The sequence below is a fragment of the Oncorhynchus mykiss genome, unplaced genomic scaffold (assembly GCF_013265735.2).
Source record: "Oncorhynchus mykiss isolate Arlee unplaced genomic scaffold, USDA_OmykA_1.1 un_scaffold_406, whole genome shotgun sequence".
NCBI lineage: Eukaryota > Metazoa > Chordata > Actinopteri > Salmoniformes > Salmonidae > Oncorhynchus > Oncorhynchus mykiss.
The window spans coordinates 100,851-106,850 of NW_023493853.1; the positions used below are offsets into that span (position 1 = coordinate 100,851).

General features: G+C 45.1%; 10 non-coding genes and 1 pseudogene across 10 annotated transcripts; all 11 read right to left on the reverse strand.

Moving 5' to 3' along the window:
- Positions 1 to 418: 418 nt before the first annotated feature.
- On the reverse strand, positions 419 to 537 carry LOC118955649. The gene has a single exon (XR_005045440.1). It is a non-coding gene; the product is annotated as a 5S ribosomal RNA (ribosomal RNA).
- A 177-nt stretch (positions 538 to 714) lies between these two features.
- LOC118955650 lies at positions 715 to 833 on the reverse strand. The gene has a single exon (XR_005045441.1). It is a non-coding gene; the product is annotated as a 5S ribosomal RNA (ribosomal RNA).
- A 260-nt stretch (positions 834 to 1,093) lies between these two features.
- LOC118955749 lies at positions 1,094 to 1,212 on the reverse strand. The gene has a single exon (XR_005045539.1). It is a non-coding gene; the product is annotated as a 5S ribosomal RNA (ribosomal RNA).
- A 177-nt stretch (positions 1,213 to 1,389) lies between these two features.
- On the reverse strand, positions 1,390 to 1,508 carry LOC118955651. Its single transcript, XR_005045442.1, has one exon. It is a non-coding gene; the product is annotated as a 5S ribosomal RNA (ribosomal RNA).
- Positions 1,509 to 1,685: 177 nt separating this feature from the next.
- On the reverse strand, positions 1,686 to 1,804 carry LOC118955744. The gene has a single exon (XR_005045534.1). It is a non-coding gene; the product is annotated as a 5S ribosomal RNA (ribosomal RNA).
- Positions 1,805 to 1,981: 177 nt separating this feature from the next.
- Positions 1,982 to 2,100, reverse strand: LOC118955684. Its single transcript, XR_005045475.1, has one exon. It is a non-coding gene; the product is annotated as a 5S ribosomal RNA (ribosomal RNA).
- Positions 2,101 to 2,277: 177 nt separating this feature from the next.
- On the reverse strand, positions 2,278 to 2,396 carry LOC118955652. Its single transcript, XR_005045443.1, has one exon. It is a non-coding gene; the product is annotated as a 5S ribosomal RNA (ribosomal RNA).
- Positions 2,397 to 4,991: 2,595 nt separating this feature from the next.
- Positions 4,992 to 5,110, reverse strand: LOC118955653. The gene has a single exon (XR_005045444.1). It is a non-coding gene; the product is annotated as a 5S ribosomal RNA (ribosomal RNA).
- Positions 5,111 to 5,287: 177 nt separating this feature from the next.
- LOC118955750 lies at positions 5,288 to 5,406 on the reverse strand. The gene has a single exon (XR_005045540.1). It is a non-coding gene; the product is annotated as a 5S ribosomal RNA (ribosomal RNA).
- A 177-nt stretch (positions 5,407 to 5,583) lies between these two features.
- LOC118955751 lies at positions 5,584 to 5,702 on the reverse strand. Its single transcript, XR_005045541.1, has one exon. It is a non-coding gene; the product is annotated as a 5S ribosomal RNA (ribosomal RNA).
- Positions 5,703 to 5,879: 177 nt separating this feature from the next.
- LOC118955806 lies at positions 5,880 to 5,988 on the reverse strand (annotated as a pseudogene).
- Positions 5,989 to 6,000: the final 12 nt, after the last annotated feature.

The window sequence follows — 6,000 nt, forward strand, 5'->3', positions numbered from 1 at the left end:
TCTAACTTAATCAATTTACAAAAAAGAAATTGTACTTCAAAAAGCTCAAAACTCCAACACAAACTCTCTAGAGCAAACACTCAGTCTCAGCGCAATCACTCACACGTGCGTCAATTACCCATCAACAGGTGCGTACTCAGGCCGGTGTGGCCGTAAGCGAGAAACTATCTCTTGGTGCACTATGTAAAGTCAAAGTGAGCCTGATTAACAGCTGTTGCATTTCCACCATTTAGATAAGCATCTTTGTGTCACTCAAAAAGTGGAAGAAATTGCATATACTGTAGCCATAATTTGTAGCACAGATTGTTGGATGAAATACAAACTAACCTTGCTTACTTATTTCAAAGCGAGGGCACATATTTCAGCCTTGTGGGAAAAAACGGACAAAGAGTTGAAATTCCACAAGGCAGTGACAAAAAGCTTACAGCACCTGGTATTCCCAGGCGGTCTCCCATCCAAGTACTAACCAGGCCCGACCCTGCTTAGCTTCCGAGATCGGACGAGATCAGGCGTACTCAGGCCGGTGTGGCCGTAAGCGAAAGGCAATCTCAAAAAGTGGATGAAATTGCATATACTGTAGCCATAATTTGTAGCACAGATTGTTGGATGAAATACAAACTAACCTTGCTTACTTATTTCAAAGCGAGGGCACATATTTCAGCCTTGTGGGAAAAAACGGACAAAGAGTTGAAATTCCACAAGGCAGTGACAAAAAGCTTACAGCACCTGGTATTCCCAGGCGGTCTCCCATCCAAGTACTAACCAGGCCCGACCCTGCTTAGCTTCCGAGATCGGACGAGATCAGGCGTACTCAGGCCGGTGTGGCCGTAAGCGAGAAACTATCTCTTGGTGCACTATGTAAAGTCAAAGTGAGCCTGATTAACAGCTGTTGCATTTCCACCATTTAGATAAGCATCTTTGTGTCACTCAAAAAGTGGAAGAAATTGCATATACTGTAGCCATAATTTGTAGCACAGATTGTTGGATGAAATACAAACTAACCTTGCTTACTTATTTCAAAGCGAGGGCACATATTTCAGCCTTGTGGGAAAAAACGGACAAAGAGTTGAAATTCCACAAGGCAGTGACAAAAAGCTTACAGCACCTGGTATTCCCAGGCGGTCTTCCATCCAAGTACTAACCAGGCCCGACCCTGCTTAGCTTCCGAGATCGGACGAGATCAGGAATACTCAGGCCGGTGTGGCCGTAAGCGAAAGGCAATCTCAAAAAGTGGATGAAATTGCATATACTGTAGCCATAATTTGTAGCACAGATTGTTGGATGAAATACAAACTAACCTTGCTTACTTATTTCAAAGCGAGGGCACATATTTCAGCCTTGTGGGAAAAAACGGACAAAGAGTTGAAATTCCACAAGGCAGTGACAAAAAGCTTACAGCACCTGGTATTCCCAGGCGGTCTCCCATCCAAGTACTAACCAGGCCCGACCCTGCTTAGCTTCCGAGATCGGACGAGATCAGGCGTACTCAGGCCGGTGTGGCCGTAAGCGAAAGGCAATCTCAAAAAGTGGATGAAATTGCATATACTGTAGCCATAATTTGTAGCACAGATTGTTGGATGAAATACAAACTAACCTTGCTTACTTATTTCAAAGCGAGGGCACATATTTCAGCCTTGTGGGAAAAAACGGACAAAGAGTTGAAATTCCACAAGGCAGTGACAAAAAGCTTACAGCACCTGGTATTCCCAGGCGGTCTCCCATCCAAGTACTAACCAGGCCCGACCCTGCTTAGCTTCCGAGATCGGACGAGATCAGGCGTACTCAGGCCAGTGTGGCCGCAAGCGAAAGGCAATCTCAAAAAGTGGATGAAATTGCATATACTGTAGCCATAATTTGTAGCACAGATTGTTGGATGAAATACAAACTAACCTTGCTTACTTATTTCAAAGCGAGGGCACATATTTCAGCCTTGTGGGAAAAAACGGACAAAGAGTTGAAATTCCACAAGGCAGTGACAAAAAGCTTACAGCACCTGGTATTCCCAGGCGGTCTCCCATCCAAGTACTAACCAGGCCCGACCCTGCTTAGCTTCCGAGATCGGACGAGATCAGGCGTACTCAGGCCGGTGTGGCCGCAAGCGAAAGGCAATCTCAAAAAGTGGATGAAATTGCATATACTGTAGCCATAATTTGTAGCACAGATTGTTGGATGAAATACAAACTAACCTTGCTTACTTATTTCAAAGCGAGGGCACATATTTCAGCCTTGTGGGAAAAAACGGACAAAGAGTTGAAATTCCACAAGGCAGTGACAAAAAGCTTACAGCACCTGGTATTCCCAGGCGGTCTCCCATCCAAGTACTAACCAGGCCCGACCCTGCTTAGCTTCCGAGATCGGACGAGATCAGGCGTACTCAGGCCGGTGTGGCCGTAAGCGAAAGGCAATCTCAAAAAGTGGATGAAATTGCATATACTGTAGCCATAATTTGTAGCACAGATTGTTGGATGAAATACAAACTAACCTTGCTTACTTATTTCAAAGCGAGGGCACATATTTCAGCCTTGTGGGAAAAAACGGACAAAGAGTTGAAATTCCACAAGGCAGTGACAAAAAGCTTACAGCACCTGGTATTCCCAGGCGGTCTCCCATCCAAGTACTAACCAGGCCCGACCCTGCTTAGCTTCCGAGATCGGACGAGATCAGGCGTACTTTTTTTTTTTTTTATTATTATTTTTTTTTATTATCAAAATTCTCATTTACATTACATACAAATTTAATATACACAAACCATTGTAATCAACAAAATACACAAACCATTTTAATCAACACAATACTAGACATTGGCAGGCACACAATTCACCCCCTGTCAAATCAATCAGAAAGCCAAATTAATGAATATACCAAAACCAAGATTATACAACCATTTGCATACAATACTTTGTTAAACCAAATTCCATAAGAATAGAGGGTTTCAAATCACCTTCTTATCAAGTAGAACCTAAGACATTCTCAAAACAATTCCTTCAAAATTTTTACTGAATATCTCTTAAACTTTACACATCAAACCCCATGCACCAAACCACCATCCTCCCCCACAGTAATAAATCCACAATCCTTCATAAACACACTCTCTAAATCCTCCTGCTTAGACCTATACATCCCCATTCTACCCACAGTATCTGCACATCATTTAAATTAGACATAACTATGTTTTACCAAAATAGCTACCCCACATGCCCGCACAGCACCTCTACTCACGTACATTTGTCCATTCCATCTCTGCCTTATTTCACCCATACACTGCTCAGTCCAATGAGTCTCCCTAAGACACAACACATCCGCAGAGAAGGCATCCACCAACTCCAGCCTCCCTCCTAGTCCTCAATGATCAACCATCCATCTTCTTTTTCTTCTTAATTATCATGTTCCTTTTATTCTCCAACCTCCAAATCCGTAAGCTCTCCCTCTCTTCCTCCGTCAGTTCTTCTTCAAACTCTTTACGTTTGCGAGAGTCATCCCTTGCAGTATCCACCTCCCTAGAGGAGCCCCCCTCTCCCCGTGGATCGCCCTCCAACTCCACATCGTCTAGGCTTGAGCTTATCCCTCCATCCTTGGGTGCCTCCCTTCCTTCAGTACAAGGCTCCGTCTCCACTTCCTCCTCTGGCTGCCTCTGTTCTTCGTCCTCCTTCTCTCCCTGGGGTTGCTCACTCATGCCAATTTCCTCCCCAGCTTCCTCCACCTCGTTCTCCTCCACGACACTATTTGCGCTGAAATCCTGTGATGCCCAGTCCTGAGCACCTTCCCCATGGGGACAGGAGCACTGCGCTACACCCCTCCCGCATCCAACACAACCTCGCTCTCTCCTCCCTTTGCACTCTCGTGCGTAATGCCCCTGCTCACCACACTTATGACATACGAAATCAGGGCACTCTCGTAGTACGTGCCCTGGCTGGATACACAGCCTACAGACCTTGACCTGCCGATCGTGTATTACTCTGAAGTACTCAGCCCCTTCCAACGTTTCAAATTTGGCAGAATATGGCAACGAGCGCACAGTGTCTGTGAACCTAACTTTACAGAAGCGCGTCCCATCAGCAATGTCCGTCCCCGGCCAGTAGCGCCTTTTCACCGGCGATATAGCAGACACACCCCATGCTCTTAGCCGCTCTGTGATGTCCTCGTCTGTAATATATACTGGGAGGTTTAAGAAGGATACAACCATCTCATCCAGCGATAGATCCTTTGCCATGATTCGACAGCTCCGGATTTTAAATCCATCCATCAGTTTTTCTTTCCCTCTCGCACTTGACAGCGTCACTTCAAATCGCTTTTCATCTTTGACCCGACAGCCGCAGACCAGTCCACAAACTTCTTTAATCCCTCTCAATACCTCCATCATTGTAATCTTCTCTTCTCCCATAATTTCAACAGCCACTGTTAAATTATTTTCATATTTTTGCGCCTGTCTTGCTGCAGCGCCATTATCCATGTTTCCTTTGTTCGTAGTCTTTTTTCCAGCGTTGGTCAAAGCCATTGTATCCATCCGAATAACGACAGGAGGAAAGTCCCCCAAACAGCAATATGCTGCCGGGGAACAACCCCAAACTATAAATCTAACTTAATCAATTTACAAAAAAGAAATTGTACTTCAAAAAGCTCAAAACTCCAACACAAACTCTCTAGAGCAAACACTCAGTCTCAGCGCAATCACTCACACGTGCGTCAATTACCCATCAACAGGTGCGTACTCAGGCCGGTGTGGCCGTAAGCGAGAAACTATCTCTTGGTGCACTATGTAAAGTCAAAGTGAGCCTGATTAACAGCTGTTGCATTTCCACCATTTAGATAAGCATCTTTGTGTCACTCAAAAAGTGGAAGAAATTGCATATACTGTAGCCATAATTTGTAGCACAGATTGTTGGATGAAATACAAACTAACCTTGCTTACTTATTTCAAAGCGAGGGCACATATTTCAGCCTTGTGGGAAAAAACGGACAAAGAGTTGAAATTCCACAAGGCAGTGACAAAAAGCTTACAGCACCTGGTATTCCCAGGCGGTCTCCCATCCAAGTACTAACCAGGCCCGACCCTGCTTAGCTTCCGAGATCGGACGAGATCAGGCGTACTCAGGCCGGTGTGGCCGTAAGCGAAAGGCAATCTCAAAAAGTGGATGAAATTGCATATACTGTAGCCATAATTTGTAGCACAGATTGTTGGATGAAATACAAACTAACCTTGCTTACTTATTTCAAAGCGAGGGCACATATTTCAGCCTTGTGGGAAAAAACGGACAAAGAGTTGAAATTCCACAAGGCAGTGACAAAAAGCTTACAGCACCTGGTATTCCCAGGCGGTCTTCCATCCAAGTACTAACCAGGCCCGACCCTGCTTAGCTTCCGAGATCGGACGAGATCAGGAATACTCAGGCCGGTGTGGCCGTAAGCGAAAGGCAATCTCAAAAAGTGGATGAAATTGCATATACTGTAGCCATAATTTGTAGCACAGATTGTTGGATGAAATACAAACTAACCTTGCTTACTTATTTCAAAGCGAGGGCACATATTTCAGCCTTGTGGGAAAAAACGGACAAAGAGTTGAAATTCCACAAGGCAGTGACAAAAAGCTTACAGCACCTGGTATTCCCAGGCGGTCTTCCATCCAAGTACTAACCAGGCCCGACCCTGCTTAGCTTCCGAGATCGGACGAGATCAGGAATACTCAGGCCGGTGTGGCCGTAAGCGAAAGGCAATCTCAAAAAGTGGATGAAATTGCATATACTGTAGCCATAATTTGTAGCACAGATTGTTGGATGAAATACAAACTAACCTTGCTTACTTATTTCAAAGCGAGGGCACATATTTCAGCCTTGTGGGAAAAAACGGACAAAGAGTTGAAATTCCACAAGGCAGTGACAAAAAGCTTACAGCACCTGGTATTCCCAGGCGGTCTCCCATCCAAGTACTAACCAGGCCCGACCCTGCTTAGCTTCCGAGATCGGGCGTACTCAGGCCGGTGTGGCCGTAAGCGAGAAACTATTT